Below are 12,531 nucleotides of genomic sequence, written 5' to 3'. Positions count from 1 at the left end.
GTCGGCAGCAGGGACAGGCGAGCGCCGGTGGCGGGGACAGAAGGAGGTGGAGCCGAGCTGAGAGTGACCGGAGGTCGGAGAGACAGACATAAAACAAAAACAAGAAAAAAGAAAAAAAAAAGGGGGGATTGTCTATTCTTTTACATTTTTATCGGAGTTATTTATTCACTGCATCACATATCAAACCAATAGGGTGTATATTAAACTAATACTAATACATTGCTAAAGGGGGCTGCAGTTGCACTCAAAGTGTTAAAGACTAACCCAACTAAACCGCAGACGCTAGTGCAATTAAAATTAAATTAATCTAACCCCAGGAGACTTCAGTAACCTTAATATTACTAATATTACTATTAATATCACCGTTAACCACATTCAACCGCAGGGGGAAAGCATAATTTAACCCAGGGCGGCAGTATAATTATACAGAGGTCGGTATATAATTTCAGTATAATTTATTAGAATTTATATCTAAACCTAATTTAAATTATTTAATTTAACTAAAGTTATTGAACGGGCCACTCGTGATTTAATAAACCGTAGATAATAAAGCTACAGTTAAAATAATCTTATATAATCTCTAATATAAATCTTCAGTTCGAGCGGTTAGGGTCTGGAACTCGCTGCCTCAAGCGGTAATTTCAGCTAATAGTGTGGAATCATTCAAGAAGCTTTTGGACGATTTCCTGAGAAACGGTAATATACAGGGGTACAAGTACTCCTAATAACGAGATGACTCAGGGATCTATACACACACACACACACACACAATAGGTTGGACTTGATTGACATGTGTCTTTATTCAACCTCAAATACTATGTAACTATGTAACTGGACCACTCATCGAATGCTGGCATTTATTTTAAGCTATGTTCTTCCTTGAATTCAATGGCAACCAATTACTTTTTAATTATACCATCTTCAATTTTAGCTCAAATTTGCATTTTGTGAAGGATCAAGTCTCAGTTAGTGTGCAATATTGGGTTTAGTTTACAAGCATTCAATGCATTAAGATCTGTGTACATTAACTCATTTATTAGTAGTACAGTATATCATTTTATTTCAAACATTATAAGCAATACTTACTGCTGTGCAGGCAACCATTACTACAGGATCTTTAGGTCCCTTTTGATTAAGATGCAGAAATAAAAAAAGATAATTGCTGTAACTTTATATAATATTCAGGAATCACTTCAAATGTTGCTAAATGATATGAATGGAAAGTGTATTCCACCATACATGGCATGCTACAGTATATACAAACAGAAATTGAAAGCCTTATGTGAAACCCTCTATAACATGTCATCATGTCTCAAGTTATTATATGTCTCGAGGTCCACTGACCACCAATACAATGAGCACATGAATGCATGGCATGGTACACTTTGCTACATAATACCAAAACTCCATTTTAAGTGGATTGTTCCACATTTCACAAACAAAACTATATTTCCATTCCCTGTCAAACAGCTGCTGAAATAAAAATATAAAGCCACAAGGAGAGTTGTTTTCAACCTGCTTTAATAGACCCGCACACAATCACTGGGCAGTGCTATTAATCAGGAAGAACACATTAACACGTGTGAATGTTTTATGAATGTCACATACCCTGCTTTTAAATATGCCCCATTAAACATTTTTTTCATGTTACACTGTTTAAATTCATATTTAGATCTAAAAAAAGGAAGAAGACTATAGATTCTTTTTTTAATTATGCACAGTGTTTTTTGCTGCAATTTATTTGGTAGTATATAACAGTTTCATTGCTACCCTGAAATGCCCACTGTCCAGTCTGCAGATTTAATTTTTGTATCTTTATACTGTGTTCCTTATAGACAGGCAAATTATTTCCCCTGGTCTGTTTTTAGTCTTCTTTTCCCATATATTTTTCCATGTTCCTTTGTGAAAATGATAGCTCAAGTTCATGCCATCAATGCCATCCTGGCACACCAGTCATTGGGTCTGAAGTATAGTTATCTGTAGTCAGGGCTGTCTTTAATATTGATTGGACCCTGGGCTAACATCTTCTTGGGCCCCCCATCCCTACCTGCAATGCCCCGCCCTCGCTGCACCCCCTACCCGCCCAGTCCCCGCCATGCAATGTAGAGCAGATAGAAGGAGACATCAGAGGGAGAAGTGACCCCCCTGCATGAGATGTCACGCTGTCACGCTACGCACTGTATGGCAGGGGCAGAGAAACAGTATGCAATGCATAGTGAACAAAATGGTGCCACGGCTCAGAGGGCAGCTGCTTTGGGCCCCACAACAATGACTGGAACCAGGGCAAATGTCCCTTTTCCCCCGGGTTAAAGACGGCCCTGGCTGTAGTGGCCTCGTCCAGCACATACTGATAACAGCTCATATGCCCTTTAACATCTGAAAAAAGGCATCCCAAAACCATTGCCTGCTGCAAGCACGTATTTGGCATCCTGCACTACCGGAGCCCCAACACCGGAGCCCCAACATGTTGTGCAGGAATATGGGTTGAGAGGTATGCTCAATGTTCCTGCCTCAATTGGAAAATCTGTGAATGGTGGTGTATTTTTTATCAATACATGGCTCAAGGGAGTAGATTGGATGAATGTTCAGCCCAGTGGATTTGAAATAGTTTCTTTATGTAGAACAAATACGTACTGCATCCAGATTTGGTAGGGAAATTGATTCTCCAAGATCACGTTTAACAACACCCTGAATAAAAAGAAAAAGATAATAATGTAATAACATGTTACTTTGAATACATTTTGTATTTGTTGAAGAGCAATACCCCATAAAAAGATATCTGTTTTAAACTAGGGCTACACAGGCGATATTATTCTGTGACACCTCTACAGCAGTACACTGACATGAATGTGCAGCTACTGAGTTTGTAAACAAGTGGTTAGATCTCTCAGGGGAGGAGCAAGAGACAAAGACTGTAACCCTCACCAAAAAGTACTGTTCCAACACTATACATTCTTGCATTAAGCTAATGTCCTGGAAAAAGCAGAACCTTCTTTCTGAAAACACTTCTCAATAAACAGTGTGGACTGGGCTCTTCTGCACCACCGGTGCCCCATAAATTTGAGAGGGCAGGAATATGCAACTTTTCTACCACAAATGGACAAAACATGCAGATAAGGAGATCTGATTCAATTTTGACTTTACTTGCTGCATATTTCAGCCAGGTCAGGAACTCAAAGAATATTCAAGTCAGAGGCAGCCACAAAGCTTGTATTTTTTAATAGGGAGATCAGTAATTATTATTATTATACAGGATTTATATAGCGCCAATAGTTTGCACAACATACATGTTTCTCTCAGTACAGATGGAACGTGCAGTCAGGGGAGGCAGATGAGGCAGAGCCTCACCTAGTATAATGGAGCAAAAAGCTGTCAGCCTCAAGTATGAAGCTGACAGTTTTTTCTCCATTCAGATGAGCTTCTATTAGGTTACACAGCAGGGAAAGCTTCCCTGCTGTGTAACCTGTCATGGATGGAGCGCTGCCTGTTAATTATAGTCAGCGCTGCATCCGGATTTTGACAGGTGGTTAGGTTACACAGCAGCAGGCTTCCCTCCCCACTGCTTGTGTAACCTAACTATTGAGGCAAAAGCTGTCACAGACTCTACTCTTTGTGAGAGGCGTGAGCTCTGTGGATGGCTTGGACCAATGACAAAGCGCCATTGGTCCAAGCTGTCCAAGCAAAAAAAGAAAAAAAACCCACTGTGGCCATCGATCTCGATGCCTCAGCACTGACGAGCAAGTGAGGGACATGGAGGTTCCTCCCTGTTTCCTCCCTTCCTCCTTCACACTAGCTCAGGGACCGGGTTGGGGACGGGGCTTCGACCGGTGGGGGCAGGACTTTGGTTGGTGGGGGCAAGGATGGGGAGTGCCTCGTCCGGAACAAGAGGTACCGCACGTCACTGCAGTACAGGTCTCTGAAAACCCAATATGTGAATTGTGGGGTTTTTTTTCAATAAGAAATTGATCTTACATGTGGATTGTGGGTAATTGTTGGCACACAAGATATTAAGAAGCTCACTGATCTAAAAAAAATTACTACTGTAGGTATATTTGGTCGAATTGGTTCTTTGAGGTCTGGTTCTGCACCATCATAAATGAAAAGAAGAACATGACAGTAGATGTTATTACAGTTTGCTTTGAATGCATTCATTTGAAGACACATCCCCAGTCAGAGGATGTGATGTATCTATTTCTTTCTGGGGCCAGCAGGTTTTGAGTCTAAACTTGCGAAGTGCCAGTTAGGAAGCTTATGACTAGTTCATCTCTATTGGTTACTTGTTTAATTGTCCCAAATTAGTCTATTTTGAAGTCTAAAGGAAAATCTGCAATCTGCCTATTTGGTTTAAAGTGATAACACACCCTAAACCTTGTTTCAGCAATTGCAGCTGCTGATCTAAACACTTACCTAGTATGCTTCTTCTTCCTGTGTTAAAACTTGCCTCTCCTCAAGTTGTATCTGGTCCCCTGGTTGCTGGCCCCACTGTCAGGTTTTAGTGTGGCTCCTTTCTCTTGCAGGGTCCTATATAGCCACCCTATTGTGCACACTGTCATTTATAGGAACTTATGTAATAAAGCTAATTACTATGTAATAAAGCTCTTCACTATTTCCACTGGATTTAGAACTTCATTACTTCATTGTTTGATTGCACTTTGATTTTTATTTATATGAGATTTTTTCACAATTATTTTGTTTCAATATATTCACATGTGTTGCATGTTTTGTGATTATATACATATTTTGATATGGTTTATACATATTTCTGTCACACAACTCCTATACTTTTATGATCATTCTTTTGAGCTCGGCACATCTTACTATCTATGTAATAAAGCAGCCATCACTGACAAGCACAGACAGCCCAAGATGAAAACTGGAGATGAGAACCGACCCCTCTAGCTCCTCCTACCTAGGACATGGACAGACAGCCCGATATGAATACATGTCTTCACTTCCTCCTATTAGGAATTTGATTGACAGTGGCTCTGAGGTTGCGTTGTCACTTTAACAATTAACTTTTTCATAACAAACAATCTTATTGTATATTGTGTGTCAGCACGCAGGCAGCATCCTTAGGTCAGTGAAATGTCATCAATAAAGGGGCACTCTGGCACAGTGCATGATGGGATATGTAGCCCAGAGTTATGCGATAGGGTGGTTATAGTTACATTTAGAGATTGCACTCCCTGACCGAAAGTACATGTAAGCTGTAAAGAGGAACACTGAGAATGCAGCTGTAAACATATACAGATGTGAGTCTTTCTGCACTTTTCAGAAAGGAGTGGTTTATTGCCCTGTGGTAAGTTCCTCTATATCAATGTGTTCTGGCTAAAAGTAATGAGGCTTTAGTACTTCTTTTGCCTGGATTCCTACTTGCGAGTTCTCAGGTATTTTTCAGGCATTACTTAAAAAACATTTCTGTGGATGTATACACGCATTTGTAACTGTTTTTGAGCATTTTACGTCTTTAACTCCAATGGAAACAAGCGAAATCTGTGACATCTTGCAAATATGCATGAAACACACTAAAACAAATTTCAGAAATTGCTTGTTATGATAATTTTAGGGCATTTCCTCTCCATTTCCCTCTTTGGGCCAAAACCACTACAAGTGACAGAATACTTAGGTGTGAGCAGGGCCATAGAAAACAATGGGATTCCTTGTGTTGAGCGTTTTGTAGATCGAAGCTACAGAATGCTAGTTTTTTTATAGCATGCTGACATAAATGTGACTCTAATGAGACTTCCTGAGGTGAGAAAAGTCAATTATTACTATGGGGGGATCTTAGCAAAAGGGTCTCATTAGTTCTGTTTACAAATAAAAAAAAAGGAAGTGTTTTTTCCACAAATATTCCAGTCAAAGTCGGACAATCAGTGAATTGTGGTATTTTTTGTTTTTTTTATTAGGACAGGAAGGGGTCCTTTGAGGTCTGGTTCAGCACCATCATTAATAAAAACAAAACAGGATAGTAATTTTATTGTAACAATACATTTCTGCACATTTGGAGGACATATCTCCCTAATGATAGATCTGTTTCTTTAAGAGCAGGGTTTTATTTTCAAATTTGTATAGTGCCAGTTGAGGAAAAATTTTTAATTGACTCACGTCCCTATTGGTTAATTAGTTAATACCCCCGATATTAAAGCCTGGTAGTTAAAACTTATACAAGATTTTAGTGATTGGATTTACATCTGTTCTAGGTATTATCTATTAAATGTCAAACTGTACTGTTACAGATGCTGGGGTCATTAGGAATTAGAATAAGCGTCTTTTAATGCCAAAGTCTTATACAAGACAAATGACATTTATATATCAATGGTTAATGGATAATTATATAAGGAAGCATAGAGAAATGTATTCAAAAACACTGCATGTATGACATCAGTTGTCTTGATGACCACACAAGGATTGAGGTCAAATGTTCCCAGTAAGAATAGGCAGCTGTAAAAGTCTGACAGAAATTCAATTTTTGAATTGCTTTCCTTATCACAGCTTGAGTGATTTTCCCTTATTTCCTGTCCTGGTTACAAAATAGGAATGAGGAAAACAGGGTGTATCTTCTCACAGGACACACAGACAACAATTATGGTGTACGAATAGGCAAGACTTTTTTTGTAAAATGTTGGACTCCCTATCAATTCCTGTATTGGTGGCACTGCTTTCCAGGACATATAGACTGGGAACAAGGATCCTAATCCTTCCCCAGTCTTCCAAAACAAATTGATAATTGTATAGCTTATTTTTTTTACTAAGGTGATAATATTACAGCATTACAGTACATGCATTATCAGAAAAGAAAAGGAAAATAAGTATATAAAGTATTTAAAGGCCTTACTGGTACTTCTGGCAGTCCAACAGGGCTCTCCAACAGACAGCCAAGTCTTCTCTAAATAAACATAATGAATAATTAAAAGCTTTAAAGAGATTGAAAACATATTTCGGAAGTATATTGACATGTTAAAGCTGATTAGACATTTTAGTGATTGGGTTTACATCTATTAATGCAATATATATACCTTACACACACACACACACACACACACACACACACACACACAGTATATACCTATTACAAATGTTATACAACAAGTAACAAAGATTATCAGTGCAAAAATAGAGCATATAGCAAAATGTTATTTAACCCTTTCATGACTGAGCTTTTTTCCAGTTTCCGTTCGTAAATTATAATAATTATAGTATAAAAATATAGTTATATATAATTTTTATTTTCTTAATCTTTTTTACACTTAATTTTTTTACATATAATCCTCGCTTAACGACTTACCTGCTTTGCGACCACTCGCACTTACGACCGTCCTCCGAGCGACCACCGACTTTGCACGTCAGCGTCACTGCGACGTGTCGCCGGCGGAAGTGATGTCCTCCGATCTTCGCTGTGGGTCACGGTAAGTATTCTCATTGCCCGATGTACAGTACACTGTTCGGTACTGTACATCTGCAACGCTATACAGTACTGTACTAATGCAGTACAGTACTGTATAGAGTTCCTCACTCAACAAACAATTCGTTTAACGACCTGGTCGTAGGAACGGAACTCGGTCGTTAAGTGAGGAATACCTGTACACTTATTTTGTCAATTATATCAAGCAGTCACTATGACTGCTTGATAATTTAATTAACTTTTTACATTTATGGTTAATATTAGGCTTCTCCATACTTAGGAATAAGCTAATAATAACCTTAGAGACTGATCGTGACTGCTGTCAGATTCAGATCTCACTAAAGGTTTCTGATCGTGCCCAGACGATCAGAAGTGATACATTTCAGGCACAGAGACACATAGATACATTGTAACATTGTGCCATCCCAACTGTCAAGACAAATAGCAGAGAGGTGACTCACTCTGCTACCTCTCTGCTATCTTAGCTGTCAAATACTGGATCGCTATTTAGCAATCATTGCGATCCGGTATTTGTATGTTATAGCTTCATTCTTTTGTTAATGATAATAATTACAAAAGCTTAACTATTTCATTAATGAATGCCTCAATACTGAGGCATTCATTAATTACTGGTAACTGCTGAGAATCAGCAGTTACCAGCATTACAGAGCCGCAAATAACTGGTCATGTACAGTTTACGTGGCCAGTCGTTTGGGCACTTCGTGGTGGGACATACAGTGTATGTCTCCCATCACGAAGGGGTTAATATTTCAAATCATTACCATTAAAAATAAATAAATAATCATAAAGCACTAGAAAAACGGTAGAGTTTGGAGCCATCATCTGCTTCTAAACAAGTTTTACAGGTAGTATTTATATATCTCGTAATTCTCTTGGCCTTTTTAATTTCATGAAAGAATAAAGACTTACCATATATGAGCAGATCTCAGTAATCAACCATGAGCTATGGAAAAGGGGAAACCAAAGCCTACTAAAGGAGCCACAGAGGAACAGAAAATTTTATAAAGCCATGTGATTACTGCCAACCTTGGAATTACTGCCGATTGCAGCAAATTTAAAGCTCTGTGAATTTTTTTTGTTTCTCTGCAGTGCCAATTGTAAGTGACGGTTTGATTTTTTCTGTTTTCCATTCTTCTGGCTTATGGTTATCATTAAACAGAACTACACCACAGACTTACCTCTTGTGCATTAGTGGAGTGCTAGATTGCCTCACAATTTTCCCTTGTTTACACATCACACCATTACCGGAAGCTGCCTTACGCAGGCTTCACTAGCAGGTTCAGCTGGTATTTGTGGGACTTAAGGTGCCCATACACTGGGCAAAATTTGCACAGTGTGTGGGGCTGTCGGCTTCCTTTCAGCCGGCATTCCTCGATTAGCAGTCGAGGAATGCCGGCTGTACACAAACAGTGTCAATTCCTCGATCGACACGCTGTTTGTGTTCATGGAGGAATCGCGTCAAAAAATATTATAGGTGTATGGCCAGCTTTAGCAGGAAAACTAAGAGAAAAGTGTAAGTGCAGATGTATGTATAATTAAGCACTGCAGCACATTTTTTAACAGGAGGCCATAGTTCTACCTTTGGTAGGCACCCATGTATTGCCAATTTTACGTAACCAATATATCACAACAACCCCCCAAAAAATGGATTTAAGTAGCTTTTACACAAATCAAGGGCCAGCGAATCCACAGGCAAATATAGACATAACATCAAAATGTTTAACAATTGTAAATGTTAATTACATCCAAATAAGCTATTTGTTAGAAATAAAGGCGGTAAGGATCAATACGTTACCAATATAGCTGTGAGATCTTCATAAAAAATGTGTTCATTTTGGCCCTGCATAGAAGATGTTTTGTTATTATTATTACAATACACAATTGTAATACCTGTCACAAACCTGGACCTTTCAAATTGAGCTTATAATTAAAAAAAGGCCAAACAAATATTACCTTTAGTGAAAACTGCATGTCAATCGATCATAACTATTCAAAGCTACAGAGGTATAGGTACCTGCATTTATATGCAAAGCTCCGTTTTTCCTGTAGAACCGATGCTTAGTTCTGTCTGGTTTGTTTTCCAAAGCTCTCTATTAGTAATTTAATGTAATGAGTGCTTTAACTGGCAAAGCTTAGGGGGCGAATGGGGCAGGATAATGCTAAGCTTGTACTATAATGATCAATTAGAACCACTGTATTGTTTTCTCCTCCCTTTCACCCAGGGTTTAGGAAACCCATAAAAAAGTTATGATCAAGTCACATTTGAATGATAACAAGGCTTGGAAACCTATCTTGAGCAAAAAAAGTGCTTTGGCAGAAAAGCAGTCCATGTGTCACTACTTTATTATTAGAGTTATTTAAAAGGTTTTCAAACCTGGACTGGAGTGTGTTCCATGGGCTACTATGTTAAGATGATGCACAAATTACCTATCTAAAAAAGGCTTTTCCCCCTAAGCTGGCCATACACCTATAGAGTATCTGCAGATTTTCTATAATCAGATGGAAAAATGCAACAGATTCCTCCATCTACGCTAAACTGTGTGGATGAAGGAATCTCCCACTGGGCCAAGCTTCAGTATCTTGCTAGTCGGTCCCGATGGATCTCAAAATACCTGCACAATCTAATTGGATGCAGGCATTGTACAGGGCTGGCTAGCAAGATACTAAAGCTTGGCCCAGCGGGAGATTCCTCCATCCACACAGTTTAGTGTAGATGGAGGAATCTGTTGCACTTTTTCCATCTGACCGTAGAAAATCTGCAGATAATCTATAGGTGTATGGCCAGCTTTACTCACTGGTAAGAAATCCTTCCCTTGACACCTCGTCTGCCCACATATTCAAATAATATCCAATGTAAAGTAGCCTATAGCAGTGATATATTTTAGGTTGACTGAGTCTTGCACCTTGCTGTTACATCTATAAAACAAAAATAAAAAAAAACCAAGCATGTTAAATGTAGTAAGTACAAGGTACCACCCTACATCATCCAGAGTCCCCTGGTGATAAGAAAATATTATTGTCCCCTATAACGTATATTAAAATGCTGCTTTTAAACCTCAACATTCCTAAATTTCCAATAGATGTTGTACATTACATACCTACAAATAATGTCATATTTACTACAGGGTAATATACAGTTTTATATCTGTTACACAGTTTGCATTTTCTTACTATGCAGGCTTGAAGTTTCATGTCTGTGATTAGTTTTATCGCGTCTACCTAAGGAGGAAATGAAAATAGCTTGTGATACTGTTGATATACATACAGTTTATACACAGTATATGTGTTTTTTGTACAGCGTATGTTGATTATGATTATAAAATGTTACCTTCTCCTGCATTATATGCGGACATGGACCTATCTCAGACTTACATCCCTCAAACTGCAGTCGCATAGCTATCTATTTGTCAGCATTTTTTTTAAATAATAATTTTAGCATTTGAAAAACTAAGTAACAAGTCACAGTCTTTTGTGTAAGATGATATTGGTAAGTAGTGACTGAACAATTAAGATCAGAAAGGTTTTTTATAGCATGGGCTGAGGATTTCAAAAGCAACCAACCCTCCTCACCATAATAAAATATTTTTAGGTACTGATGTCCTTTGATGAATGTATTGGTGTCATGCTTGTATGGTATTGTATTTCCATATAAAGAAAACATCCAGAAACATTCCAGCTTTAGTTTTTAAATTGTTTCAGGTTCTTAGGTATTCCTGCAAATATTACTAAATTATTTTTCAAATTAGCTAGTGTTATGTGGAGTTAGTCTATATACTGAGCCTTCAGAAGGCAGCTGACATTTAAAATCATGGATGCAGTAGAAGAGACTGCTGTGTATAATGGGGTTGGCTGATGAATAAGGTGTTATGTAGGTCGGATACAAGAAGACGGTCACTACTAGAGAGGTCACAGTCAGTAGGTATCAACAGATAAAATAGAAGGAAAAGGGTTTGAGATCCTGCATGGGTCCCAGGGAAGAGAACCTTTCTGGTCCCCCTGCCTCATCTACTAACACAATTTTCCCTATATGTTGTAGTATTATAGTATTACACAAGCTTGGTAAACAGTCCAAACCTCTGGTACAAAAACATACCCTTTACCCAATCTCTGTTGGACACACTATTATCTTTTCTATGAGCAATTTTACTTACACATGCTGCGTACATTCAAATTGCAGCTGTAACGTGCCTTTAAATAACTATTTATTAAGCATGGAGCACCCTTTTTATAGTACACACTCACCTAACAATCGTCACATCACCATGTGAGAGTACTACAGTCCAGATGTTCCACAGTTATGGGCACAAATTGCCAACTTGCAGACCTGAAAAATCTGCAGTTGAAAATTCTGGCAGTCATTTTGTCAGAGTCTGCAACCCAAATGGACATAGTAAATGCACATTTAGTGATTTGAATCAGTGTTTGCAAACACTGATTCAAAACATAAGTGCACATCAAACATAAGTGCACAAAATAGTAAAAAGAAAAAAGGGTTGTGTAGGTTGATCTTAAGAACCTGTGCTTTACTCACATAATATATCTTAAGGCAATTAAAACTGCTTCTATATGTAATGTCATACTTACTGCCAAGAGTGCAGGCACACAGCTGGGGGTAAGAGCAGGTTCTACCTAAAAACAAAAGTGAATGGTAATAGCCTTTTAAATAATTTTTTTTGACTGCTAGCCAACCCCTTAATTATTATTTAATCATGACATATTATCTGTACAGCTGGTGCTAGGCTAGGTATTGATTTCATGAGCGTAGTACTAAATCTAAGAATAAATCTAAAAAGAGACTAAGATGTTGTGAACATGATGATCAAATCTATACCTAGAGTTTCTGTCTTTGTTGTTACGATTTGTTTAACTGATGTCAGATGCAGATCAAATGTTACATCTTTGATCTACATATGGATGAAATAGTAAATACCGGGGTCTATTCACGAAGCTGCGAAGGATCTAGCCGCAGCTTCGGCCGATCCTTCGGCTAGCTTCGGCCCCAGGACCCCTTCGTTCAGTAGAACTGAAGGGGTGCTGTACGGGCTATTCAGCATACCGAGCAGAACAGCCGAGCCGAATGACGCTCAGCGGCATTCGGCTATTCACTC

General features: G+C 38.5%; 1 long non-coding RNA gene across 1 annotated transcript; it reads right to left on the bottom strand.

Annotated features, from left to right (window-relative positions):
• Positions 1–9,250: 9,250 nt before the first annotated feature.
• On the bottom strand, positions 9,251–12,059 carry LOC108802321. Its single transcript, XR_001942215.1, has 3 exons — positions 12,008–12,059; positions 10,595–10,642; positions 9,251–9,263 (listed from the first exon to the last, which is right to left on the bottom strand). It is a non-coding gene; the product is annotated as an uncharacterized LOC108802321 (long non-coding RNA).
• Positions 12,060–12,531: the final 472 nt, after the last annotated feature.

This window comes from Nanorana parkeri, unplaced genomic scaffold (assembly GCF_000935625.1).
Source record: "Nanorana parkeri isolate BGI_ZX_2015 unplaced genomic scaffold, ASM93562v1 scaffold2792, whole genome shotgun sequence".
NCBI classification, from domain to species: Eukaryota; Metazoa; Chordata; class Amphibia; order Anura; family Dicroglossidae; genus Nanorana; species Nanorana parkeri.
Note: the sequence above shows the minus strand (reverse complement) of the source record. Positions and strands in the feature narration are given on the sequence as shown.